Source organism: Delphinapterus leucas, chromosome 4 (genome assembly GCF_059928025.1).
Source record: "Delphinapterus leucas isolate spDelLeu-1000000601 "Yukka" chromosome 4, BTC_Dleu_Yukka2, whole genome shotgun sequence".
In the NCBI taxonomy this organism is placed as follows: Eukaryota; Metazoa; Chordata; class Mammalia; order Artiodactyla; family Monodontidae; genus Delphinapterus; species Delphinapterus leucas.
The window spans coordinates 73,102,136-73,115,130 of NC_143132.1; the positions used below are offsets into that span (position 1 = coordinate 73,102,136).

Genomic DNA, 12,995 nt, shown 5'->3' on the forward strand with positions numbered 1-12,995 from the left:
GCTATCAGACTGCCCTCTAGGGCAGCTCCAGCTAGGGGCCTTGGGATATGCCCAAAGGCAGATCACTTCGAAAGGCCCTGACTCAGGATGGGGATACAGAATTGGACAGAAAGTAAGCTGTGGCCCAAGCCAGTGGCCAAACTGGAGGAGGAGCTTGTAGAAATGAAGAGAGTCTGCTAATTCAAAAAATACATGCACCCCAATGTTCATAGCATCACGATTCACAAAAGCCAAGACATGGAAGCAACCTAAATGTCCATCGACAAATGAATGGATAAAGAAGATGTGATACACGCACAAACACACACACACACAATATGGAATACTACTCAGCCATAAAAGGAATGAAATAATGCCATTTGCAGTAACATGGCTGGACCTAGAGATTATCATACTAAGGGAAGTAAGTCAGACAGAGAAAGACAAATATCATATGATATCACTGATATGTGGAATCTGAAAAATGATACAAATGAACTTATTTACAAAACAGAAGCAGACTCACAGACATAGAAAACAAACTTATTGTTACCAGAGTGGAAAGGGAACAGGGAGGGATAAATTAGAAGCTTGGGATAAACAGATAAACACTACTTTATATAAAATAGATAAAAAAAAAAGATCCTACTGTATAGCACAGGGAACTATATTCAATATAGTAATAACCTAAATGGAAAAGAATCTGAAAAAGAATAGAACTGAATCACTAACCGAATCACTTTGTTGTACACCAGAAACTGACAACACTCTATATCAACTATACTTCAATTTTTTAAAAAAATGAAGACAGTCTGAAGAGGTGAGGCTGAAGAATGGCTGGGGGCAGGGTGAGGTAGTGGACACTAGGAAGCTTCATTCTTGAATTTCATGGTGTTTGCAGCATCCCTCTGATTCATGGAAGATTGGCTGGGTGATGATAGGTGTGTTCTTAAGGTTACACAACTAACGCAGCAACATGTCTTTTTTCAGGGGACCCTGGCCAGCTGGGGTATCTCTGGGTGATCCTAGTACAATGTTTCCTCATAGCTGGAGACTACTTGAGGCAGACCAAGTGTTTCTGTCCTTGCTTCTTCATCCCTCCCATTTCACCAGTTTCTGCAGCCAGCCTCCTATGCAGGAGGAATTCAGTTTACTGGCCCCAGCATGCTAGTTCTTCTCTCCCATCACTGGATCGAGTCTGGGGTGGTGCAGGAAGGAAGACACATGTTGGGGTCCTAGTGGGTCAATTAGAGAAGAGCCAAGGAAAGCACGGGACATGAGAGGATGCACAAAGGCATATGGGGTGAGCTGGAAACAAAAGAACAGCAGACGGAACAGCCAAGCCTTCCAGTTTTGACCAAGCTAGAAGGAAAGGCAGAACTGGCAGTGTGAAAAGAAGTGAGCTGTGATGCGGCCCAGTTGTTTACTGGCCTTCAGGGCAACCAGGTCATCCTTAGAGGTTTTTACTTGAATGGCTGCTCATTTTCCTGCATGATGTGAGGCTGCGGCAGCCACAACAGAGAAGGGTGAAAGCCATGCTTGCAGAGAGGGTGTATTCTGATTAGTAGAGGCTGACTCAGGGGATGAGTCCCCCCCACCACACACAAATAATAATAGAACTCCACCCATGCTTGAGGGGTTGCAGCTGAAAGGCAGAGTCTCAGCATCAGGTCCCAAAGAGAGAAACCACGTCCAGATACCTCAAAGGTGAGGCTGAAAGGCAAGAAAAAGAAAAAATTTAAATAAAAAGAGTCAAAACTACCATTACTCCAGGCACTATAATTATTAATCTAGAATATTTAGGATATTATGAAAATAATAACAGGTTCAGTAACTTGGCTGAATATAAGACAAATAGAGGAAGAAAATTAAAAGCTTTCCCATTTAGAAAATGTAATGTTAAAAAAAAAATCCTGAGAATCACAATACAATAAAAACTATGATTACTTGTAGACAACAGGAAAATGCAAAGTCTTTATAAAAAAACAACCATATGTCTTTACTGAGAATGATGAAAGATGGACAGAAAAATGAGGGGACAGACCATGTTTCCAGTTAGGAAGGCAATATCATAAAGATGGATCTTTCCCCCACATTTATCTAGAATTCAATACTGTTTTGGTTCAAGGGAAGGCAGAGGCGGGGAGGGAGAACTTGACAACTGATTCTGAATTAATCAGGAAAATTTTGAAAAATGCCTCATAAGATCAAAACATACTACAAAGCTAAGCTGGTTAGAAAAGTATGGTGCTGATGCATGAATTGAAAAAGCAGATTAATGGAACAAATAAGCAGTCCAGAAACAGAACCACAAATTAATGGAAGTTTAATATACAATAAGAGTAGCACTGTCAATCAAAAAAGATGAATTATTTAATGGTATAGGGACAATTATGTATGTATATACCACACACATAAAAATGAAAGTAGGTTAAATATCTAAAAATGAAAACTGAAACTATAAAAATACTGGAAGGAAATATGAGACTATTTCTATAATCTTGAGGTTGGAAAAGGATTTCCTAAACCCAACATGTTGCCCAGGAGACATAAAGGAAAAGACTAAAAGATTAGAAACTTAAAATTTTAAACTTTTATACAAGGATAGCCACCATTCAAATCACTGGCTTAGAGAAAACACTTGCAACATATATAACAGATAAGGGCTAAAAATCCACAACATATAAAGTACTCCTACATATGAACAAGAAAAAGATAAATAATCTTGTCGAAAAAATACACAAAGGGTAAATAAATCACAATAAAGAAAATCAAATGGCTAATAAACATAAGAATATATACTCAGGTATGATAATCAATACTTAAAATACAAGTCAAAAATAAATATATTTTTAATCAATCACATTGGTGAAAATTAAAAGATTGGAAAGACACATGGAGGCAGCACCCTCATACACTGCTAGCAGGTATGAAAGTTGCAATCATTTTTGAAAATAATTTGGCAGCATGCATGATGCCCCTTGACTCAGCAATTCCATTCTAGGACTCTATTCTACAAAAACACTAACATACTTCACAAAGATGTGCGTACGTGAGTATTTGATGCAACATTATTTGTAACAGAAAAACAAAAATGGGAAATAACCTAATAATGGAATTTTAAATAAATTATGGTCCACCTATTCCCAAAATATTGTCTACCCCAAATGGCTGCTTTTCTGGGATCATGCTTCCTCATGTCCTGGCCTTCTCCATCCCCTGAAACATGATTCTTGCTAGAACAAGTCTGCTTTCCTGGCCACAGCTGATTGATTTATGGTGCTCACCTGATCCATGGCAGGCCAATCGGAGCCCTTCTCTGAAATTTTGGAACTGGAAGTAAGAAGGAGAGCCAGTCTAAAGATGTAAAATATTAACCTCAGGAGGTAGTTGGGGAGTTCTCCCAGAAGCTGCATTTCTGCCCCGTGAACCCAACAAATACACTGGTCGGGCCACAGGAAGTATGAACAGAGTAGTGAAGCTGAAACACAGAGAAGACCTAAAAACAGAAGGTGAGAGAGTCCTGCCCTGTCTCCAGTTGTCCCTCTTTCTCATGTATTTCCGGAGACAGGCTGGTATTATGCTCAATTCTCCTTCTTGCTTAAACTAATTCCGGCTGGCATTCAGTCACTTACAACCAAACAAGCACTTACTACTATGATTTTCCACCATGGAACACTGTGCAGCCATTAAAAAGACTGACATCAAATATATGTAAAGACAAGGAAAGAGATCCAGGATATATTGTAGTATGAAAAAGATCAGGGTACAGAACAATGTGTATATCATGAATCCACTGAAACTTTTTTTAAGGCTACTTTTTTTTTTAAAGAGCATTTATTTATTTATTTATTTTTGGCTGTGTCAGGTCTTAGTTGCAGCATGTGGGATCTTCGTTGCGGCACGCGGGCTCTTCTTTGTGGTGCCTGGGTTTCTCTCTAGTTGTGGCGCTCGGGCTCCAGGGCACTGGGCTCTGTAGTTGTGGTGCACGGGTTCCAGAGCACGTGGGCTCTGTAGTTTGCAGCATGCGGGCTCTCTAGCTGAGGTGTGCGAGCTCAGTAGTTGTGGCACACGGGCTTAGTTGCTCCACGGCGTGTGGGATCTTAGTTCCCCAACCAGGGATTGAACCCGCGTCCCTGGCATTGGAACTCGGATTCTTAACCACTGGACAACCAGGGAAGTCCCGGAACTCCAATTTTATAAGAAATTAGCAAGGTAGCAGGTCTGAACACCTTACAGTCAAAACAGCAGCCTCCAGTTTCTACCACTATCTTGCCATGTGACTTTACAACCTCTCCTCCCTGGACCTCCATCTCTGCATAATAGAACAATAAGGCAGGCTTGGGTAATACTGAAGATTGCTTAGAGCTCTCATATTCCAACATTTTTATCCAGTGTGATGCCCTCCTGACTCCTTCACTGCCCTTTTAAGCTCCCAAGACCTGTGATTCAGGGCACACAAGCCCGAGAGCCAGGAAAGAGTCCAGCACCCTTCCCAACAGTGGTTCCAGCACTTATGAGAAACTGCAGTGAACCAGACTGGCTAGAGGTGGAGCTCTCTACTTAACTGAGAAAGAATTAAGCTGTATGTTGAGTTGATGGTTAATTAAATATTATCATCCAACAGTGTATCCCTGAACATTTTAGGTAAATAAATACTCCCTCAAATATCAGTAAGACTCTGCCAGCGATTCAGACCCAGCCCAAATGACTGCCTTAGAAAGGCGGTGATCTTCTCAAAGGTCCAGGTCAGCTGATGATGGGTCCTTCGTGGCAGGGACAACTGGCAGGAGATTTAGGCCTTGGCATCTCCTGCAAGATGCACCTGTGCTTCCTGCCACCACCAGGCCTCCTGGCTCCTGCACCACACAGCCTGTACCACTCTCTGCTGAGCCTTGAGCACTCTTGCACGGTTCATGGCATTTGTCCAGAGCCATGCACCTTGACCCATGACCAAGTCCACTCTGACCTGTCTTGGACTTCCCCTCTGTGTCTTATTTTCCTATCTTCAGGATAATCTTACCTATCCTTTATATCTAAAGCTGACACCCTTTCTTTATCTTTTCTTCTATTCAACCCCATTCCTTTTAGGTGTTTAGTGATCCCCTGGGGCTAGCAAGTACCCCTGGGGCATTACTGGGGCAGAGGGACTTCTTATCATGGGAGAAGTCTCTGAAGCAGGGGGACTCAGAAGTGGAGCATCTTTCCATGGGGGAGGTGCTTTAGAGGCAATGGAGCAGAAATGGGCCCTCAAACCTCTTCCTGCCTTTAGGTATCTGCCCCTCACAGAGTATCCACACCCTATTGGCCTCAGCACATCCAGACCAAACACCAACCTTGTAGGGTCAGGCCCTGGATGAATGCAGAGCCACCTGTCTTTCCATTCCTCCTACCTCTGTCCTCCTTCCAGGGTGCTGCTGCCTTTCTTTTTGAGTCCACAAATACAAATTAGCTTATTCCACCCCCTCACTCCAGAAATTGAGCTTTACTCATTCAACAAAAAAAATTTCTGAGTGCTTACCATTTGCTCTAGGCACCAGGGATATGCTTGGGAACAAAGCACATAAAAATCCCTGCTCTCATGGAGCTTAAATCCTAGTGAGGGACACAGATAATAAACAAGATAAATAAATTTTAGTATTGCCAAGGGTGATAAGTGCTAAGGAAAAACATAAAGTAGGAAAAGAGGATGGGTAGTTGCCAGACAGGAAAAGAGGGAGGTACAATTTAAATAGTTTCATTCCAAAGGTGATATTTGAACGAAGACTTGAAGTAGGTAAAGTAGCAATCCATGCAGATGTCTGGGGAACAGGAGTAGATCCAAGGTTTGTGGACCTGATGTTTATACAATTTTGAGACCCTTTTTAAGAAAAACAACATCAAATTATCAGTATAAAAGTAGGTGCAGGCCTTAGAGAGGCCTGTGGAAGTGAAAGGTGGGAAGCTTCCACTCCATTAGCTCAAGAGTAACTGCCTTGCTGGGGGAATAGCAACTGCACAGAGAGAACAGCAAGGGCAAGAGAGGCGTGAGAATGTGCAGTGAGTTCGGGGCGCACAGGGAGGTCGAGGAGGCCGGGGTAGCTGGAGCAGAGCCAATGAGAGAAAGAGAAGGGGGTAGGGTTGCAGTCAGAGGGAGCTGGGGCCAGATTACAGGGGACATTGGACTTTGGCTTTATTGGGTGGGATGCGAGCCACTGGAAGATTTTGAGAAGAGGAGTAACATGACTTATCCTGGATTTTGAAAGAATTCCTGACTGCCATTTGAGAATAGACTGAAGTCCGTCAAGGATGGAAGCAGGGAGACCAGTTAGGAGCCAGCTGGAATGATTTAGGAGAGAGATGATGGTGGCTCGGACCAGGCTGGTAGCGGCAGAGGTGTGAGGAGTGGCCTGATCCTGAATGTTTTGAAGATAAAGTCTGCAGGATTTGCTACCAGATGGGATGTAAGGGTAAGAGAGAGAAAGATGTCAAAGATGACTGAGGATTTTGTCCTGAATAACTGGAAGGATGTAGTTTCATTAACTGAGATGAGGGGGGAAATTTGAGAGCAGATTTTAAGTGGAAGATTAGAGTTCAGTTTTGAACATGTGAATATCGAGATGCTTACATACCCAAAGGGAGAGGTGGAGTGTGGAATGCAGTCTGGAAGAAATCTGGGCTGGAAAAAAATAAATTCCTGAAGCTGGGTTAGATCACTAAGGGAGTGAATGTGGAAAGAGAAAAGAAGTGGCCCTAGATTTGAACCCTGAGACCCTCTGATATTTAAAAGTCAGGGAGGAGAGAAGGAACCGGCAGAGGAGACGAAGAAAGAGCAGGCAGGAGGTAGGAGAAGAGCCAGGAAAGAGCGATCCCCTGCAAGCCAGGTGAACGAAATGTGTTAAAGAGGCAGAAGTGATCAGCCTTCCAAGGCTGCTGATAGGTCAAAACATGAGGCTGGGAGTTGACCACTGAATGTAACACCTGGAGATCCTTGGTGATCTTGACAAGAGCAGGAGGCATATTAGTGAGAATCCAAACCACAATTAAATCTTCAGCCTGATATGTCTGGCTGTTCTGCCGTTAGCCCCAGTGAGCAGTTCACACCACCTGGTCTGTTCCCTGGGACCTTCTACCTTCACCCATGACTTTCAGGCTGTTCCTGCCTCCAGGGTCTCTCCAACCCCACAAATAGAACTCAAGACACCTGAGCCAACACTTCACCTACTGGAAGCCACTCATCTCCCAGAGGGCTGAGATTCTGTAATCCCCTATGTGGGAAAAACAGACAGAAAAAAAACAAGAGAAACAAGGAGATAAAAAGAATTAAACCTGAAGCAAAGTGAGTTGCCCATTTTTAGTTCCTGATGTCAGTAAATAAGCACTGCCTTTACATTGTGAGTTAGCTGTTACAGGACTATATCGATGAACCCAATGACAGTGCAAGTTGGTGGGAAGATAGCTCAAACATTACATTTACCTGTTTACAAAAGTTCTTTTTTTTTTCCAAGTAAAAATAGGTGATCACTAAATTAACGTGCCTAGTTTGTAGAAAGTAAACTGAAAGGCTAAGGAGAGGCTGCTTTAAGGTTGATAGTATACATCTTTAACTTAGCACGATTTACCTTCAAGTGATATAATACACATATAAGAACCATACAGTAGTCTATTTTAATTTCTCCCCTCCTGAACTTTCTGCTGTGTTATTTACATTTTCCTCTACATACGCTGTAAAACCTACACTACATTGTTCTTATTTTTATTTAAACACTCGATTGTCTTTTAAAGATATTTAGATAATAAGGAAAAAGATTTCCGACATTTACCCATGTGGTGCTCTTCATTTCTCTGTGTCGATCCGTATTTCCACCTGGTATCATTTTCCTTCTGCCTAAAGGACCTCTTAACCTTTCCTGTAGTGCAGGTCTGCTGGTAATGAATTCCTGAAGCTTTCGTATGTCTGAAAACAAAACCTTTACTTCACCTCTGTTTAGAAGGATACTTGTGCTGGTTATGGAATTCTAGTTAACAGGTTTGATTTTTTTTCATGCAGTGCTTTAAAGATGCTCCCCTGCTGTCTTGCTTGCATTTTTTTTCGGTGGGAAGTCTGCTGTCATCCTGTATTCATTCTCCCTTTGGCCACTTTTAAGATTTTCTCTGTCATTGATTTTGAGCAATTTGATTATGATGTTCCTTGGTGTAGTTTTCTTCATGTTTCTTATGCTTTGGAGTTGATTGAACTTATTGGATCTGTGAGTTTATAGCTTTTATCAAATTTGGGAAAATTTTGGCCATTATTTCTTCAAATACTTTTCTCTGTTCTGCCTTCCATCTCTTCTCTCTGAAGCTGATCTTTGACTGGCTCAGGAGGCAGTGTATGTGTCCAAATTTGCTGGGGGAAAAAGCATATGTAGTTTTTTTGTTTTGTTTATCTTAGGCCCAGGAGCCAACCCAGGGTATTCTTGTTGGGGCTGCAGTGGCAGAAGGGAGCCCCGTGGGGGCGCCCTCCCAAGGCACTATTTCCCACGCTGACTACTCATTCCTCTGGCTGTTGATGTCATGAGTAACACCGCAGTCCCAATGCCCCCCCAGGTCAACAGTGACTCCATGGGGGGCCGTGTGTGGGAGCATTTCTTCCTCATCACCTTGGTTGGGGGCAGTAGGGGCTGTGGTAATGTACGTCCAGAAGAAAAAGCAGGTGGATCGGCTTCATCATCACCTGCTCGCCTTGTGCAGCTACAGCCCTGCTGAGAAGCTACACAAGGTTGAGCAGGAGCTCCTCCCTGGCGTGGGAAAGGTGGTACATGGCTGGCAGAGTGGCTACCAGCTCAAGCAAATGCTCTTGCTGGTGTCAAGAGACGACCTGACCCCCTTACCCTGATCTTCAGAACTTTCTGGGCCTGGAGCGCCCAAGACCCTGTGAGCTGCTGCTTCCCCCTCCAGCTTGCACTCATCCAGCGCCCCCTGCCGGATACTGGCTGTCCATTCCTCTTCCCACCCGTTCCCAGCAGCATCTGTTTCGTAAGCCCCAGCAGAGCAACCAGTCCCCCCCTTCACCTCACTCCCCTCTAGGCCTTCAGTCTTTGTGGGCTCTAAGCCCACCACACGCTCCCAGGCGCTAATGGGAAGTTTTCCTTCTGAGGTGGAAGGCTGGCCAAGAGACAGAGCTCTGCCCTTTCTACGGGCATCACTTTCGCTAGCCCTCCCTGCCTTTGCTTTGGAGTTGTTTCCATGGTGATAGGGCCTGATGTATAATATTCAGTATATATGTTTTGTAAATAAAGCATTTTGTGGAAAAAAGATCTTAGAGTAAGACAGGTTTTGGAAAAACATATAAATAACATGTAAACAGCAGCCATTAAAAAGAGAGGAGAAAAGAAGAAAAATGATAGATACATATGAAAGCAGAAAATGTTTAAATACTGGCAAAAAAAAAAAAAGAAAATACCCTAAACAAAATCAAAAGATAAATGACAAAAAGAGAGAACACATATGCAACACAGGTAACAAAGAGCTAATTACCTTAATACACAAGAGAACATTTACAAATAAATAAGATAAAGATAGAAAGAAAAAGGAAGAAAGAAAGAAAAGAAGAAAGGAGCAAAGATATAAAACGGTAGTTCACAGAGAAAAATGGCTGAGAAACATGTAAATGTGCTCATCATTACTAATTTTAAAGACATGCCCATCACATATACCATTCCCCCCTGCCCCACCCCAAAAGCTTAGCAGAGATTAAAAACTTGGAAGTGACCCGCCCTTAACATTTGCAGGGTTAAAGCAACAATACAAATGCAACAAACAAACTACAAGTAAACCATCAAATATTTTTTTTCTCTTACCTTAACTAATATATCTCATTCATAATCTGAAAGGCCAGGTTCAAGTTTAGACTTCTTACACTCCTCAGACTTCTGCACCAAAGATGGCACCCAGCCCCTAGTTCATAGCTGCCCCTTCTTTTCCCACCCCAGCTCCATCCTCCACTGTGAGATGCCTTACGCTGTGTATGTGTGTGTGTGTGTGTGTGTGTGTGTGTGTGTGTACATCCAGCCCACACATCCAAGCTCCCTCTACACTCCATATATGGTTACCCCTTGGCCACCTTAGGGCCTAAGGATGAGTGTATCAGCCATATGCATTCTGGAAGATGGATCTGGGAAGAGGCCTATGCAGTCCCCAGAGGTAGGCTTAGGGCTCTTTGGGAAAGAAATTCTAGGGTCTCAGATACCCAGAGCATGGTCAAGAAGGGGGGGGTGCAGGCTTTAGGTGGGCACACCCCCTTGACCCAATAGAGCCCATGCCCTGTGCGAAAGTCACCACCAGAGGAGAGCCAGAATGGAGCTTTCTACAGCTTGGGGCCCATGGCAGGGATCCTCTGGCCCTGGTCCTAGGGAGGTGCTAGATATAGGGAAATAGGCAGATTCATACAATAGTTGTTTCAGTTAAATTTGAGGGAGAGAGCAATTTGCCAGTATCCTCTAAAATTCAACCTGGCAGTTCCATTTCTAGTAATGAATCATCTAGAGTTATCTGTAGAAGTGCCCAATGGCGTATGCACAATTATGTTCACTATAACACTATAAAATCGAAAGGCTGCAAACAATATAAATATCTAACAGCAAATGGGTAACTAAATTATGGTACACTCATGCACTGAAATATATTCTGCCGCCATTAAATAGGTTAGGCTGGTGTGAGAGATCTTCACTATATATTTTTAAGTGAGAAAAGCAAATTAATATTTATGTAGTGTGACCAACTGTGTGTGTGTTATGCTTACATTCGTTAAAAATTTTTCCAGAAGGAATTACAAGAAACTATTACAAGTAACTACCTCCGATTAGAAGGGCAGGGATTGATGGGGGCCAGTTTTTACACCTCCGTCTGTCTGACTTTGTTGTCAGTGCATTTAGTACTTTCATAATTAAAACAATAACAAAAACAGTACTCTAAAATTTCCCAGATGAATCCAATCACAACCTTGCCTCAATCAGTGACAGCAACTGAGAATCCGTCACATGCAGGCAGTGTGTAGGCACTGGGCAGCACAACCAAGAATCTTCTCTCCAGTTCAGTGGAATTTTGTTCAGCCATTTGCTGCCAGTTTTTTCTCCTTCATTTCTAAGGTGGCAGGAACCCTACAGAAACCCTGGAGAAAATGTCACATAGGTGCTTCCTTTGTAGGTTTCCCTAGAAGTCTGCCAGCTGGGCAGCAATGGGTCAGCAGCCCCTGGTTCACGCAAAAGGCCCTGCAGGTTTAGGGACAAACTCTGGCCCTGACCTGGCCTAGCCTCATTGACGTGGGCAGTGGATCAGAGGGCTTTTCTGTTACTAGGAAAACAACTTAAAGTCAACCCTTCCCAGCACTAAGTAAACATCAACACCCCCAATTCTGAGAGAGGCCCAAAGAGATGATCTCTACCCAGGCATGAAGTCCTTCATGGCTAGCTCTTGATTATTGATTTGGGAGCTCCTGGACCGCAGGGACCAGATTGGATTAATCTCTGTACCACAGGCACGTAGATGATGCCGTACAAACGTTTGCTGAATTGATGTCGGGCCTATCCCCTCTCCCGCCACATGACACCTCCTCTCCAAAGAGCTGACTGTTCCTGAGCTTCATTCCTTTGGTTTTGGGACACTCAACTCCTAAAGGTGGGCCATTCTCTTGAGGAAGCTGCACTATGCCTCTGGGAAAACTCACCAAGGGAGGAACTCTTGATGATTTGCTCGCTTTAATATGACAGTTTATTCTAGAAAATTTAGAAAATAAAAATTACTAGTCAAATGAGATTAAAATCATATTTCCCTCCACCTTCCTGCTCCAACAGAAACCTCCGTGGAACATACTCCCCTTGTGGATTGCCTGCCTTCATATTATATATCCATTCCAGGTGCCCACTTTCCTCAGCCTTTTTATTCCCTCACTAACATCTGCTGGGGCGACTCAGGTGTGTCCACTACAGCACTCAGCGTTGGCTATCACTGTCTCCAGGCTTCTAGGAGCCACCCTACAGCCTGCCTCATCCTCTGGGGTCCTTGCCAGGATGTTAAACCCATCATCCTGAGAAAGTGCCCCCAAGTCAGCTCTTGCTTAGCCGGTCTTATATCCCAGCCCTCTAGATCAAGCACTGTTTCCTAAGCAACCAGCTGTGTTTGCTTAAAAAACTGAGGCCCCGGACTTCCTTGGTGGTGCAGTGGTTAAGAATCTGCCTGCCAATGCAGGGGACATGGGTTCGAGCCCTGGTCTGGGAAGATCCCACATGTCGTGGAGCAAGTAAGCCCGTGTTCCACAACTACTGAAGCCCACGCACCTAGAGCCGGTGCTCCACAACAAGAGAGGCTTGCGCACCGCAACGAAGAGTAGCCCCCGCTCGCCACAACTAGAGAAAGCCCATACGCAGCAACGAAGACCCAACGTAGTCAAAAATAAATAAATAAATTTTTGAAAAAAAAGAAGAAGCTGAGGCCCATTTGGTAATGAGCTACCTTGTATTTCCATTGTCTCCTCACTTCCCTTTTCCCCTTATTCTTACTTCCTTGGAACTCAGTACCTTTCCCCAGTAGAGATTTAGCATGCAAGCTTTGCCTCAGGCTCCTTTTTCTGGGGAAACTGGGCTGAAGCCAGGATCTTCGTGAATTCACCTGTTCTGAGAAGAGGAGAGGTTTTCTTCCTGGCCCTTGCCCTGGGGAGTTCCCAGAGCAAGTCCATCTAGCCTAGGGATGAAAGCAGAAAACCCAACTTTCATGGAAAGATATAAAACGTTAGGAAGAGGTAACATAAAGGTTAAATAGACATTTAACAGTTTCAAAGTTTAGTCGCTCTCTCTAATATCACAGCATTTTTTCATTGAAAACAGCTTGAGGATGGTACTTAGCCAAGGCATCCCCAGGCAGCAGAGGGGAGTAAAGGAGAGGGGCAGAGAATAACATATGCTTACTTGGTTCACCATCTGTAGTGTATTTCTCCTTTTCTCATGGTCCATGATGCTCCAGATCCTGACAGAAGTATGGCGAATCAGTGTGTTGGGGAG

General features: G+C 43.7%; 1 protein-coding gene and 1 pseudogene across 9 annotated transcripts in view; both read left to right on the plus strand.

The window, feature by feature from the left end:
- Positions 1 to 12,995, plus strand: part of APOD (apolipoprotein D) — an 89,696-nt gene that overhangs the window by 14,853 nt on the left and 61,848 nt on the right. The gene's annotated exons all lie outside the window — the stretch shown is intronic.
- LOC149749346 (small integral membrane protein 29 pseudogene) overlaps positions 1 to 12,995 on the plus strand; it is a 29,357-nt pseudogene continuing 16,362 nt past the window's right edge.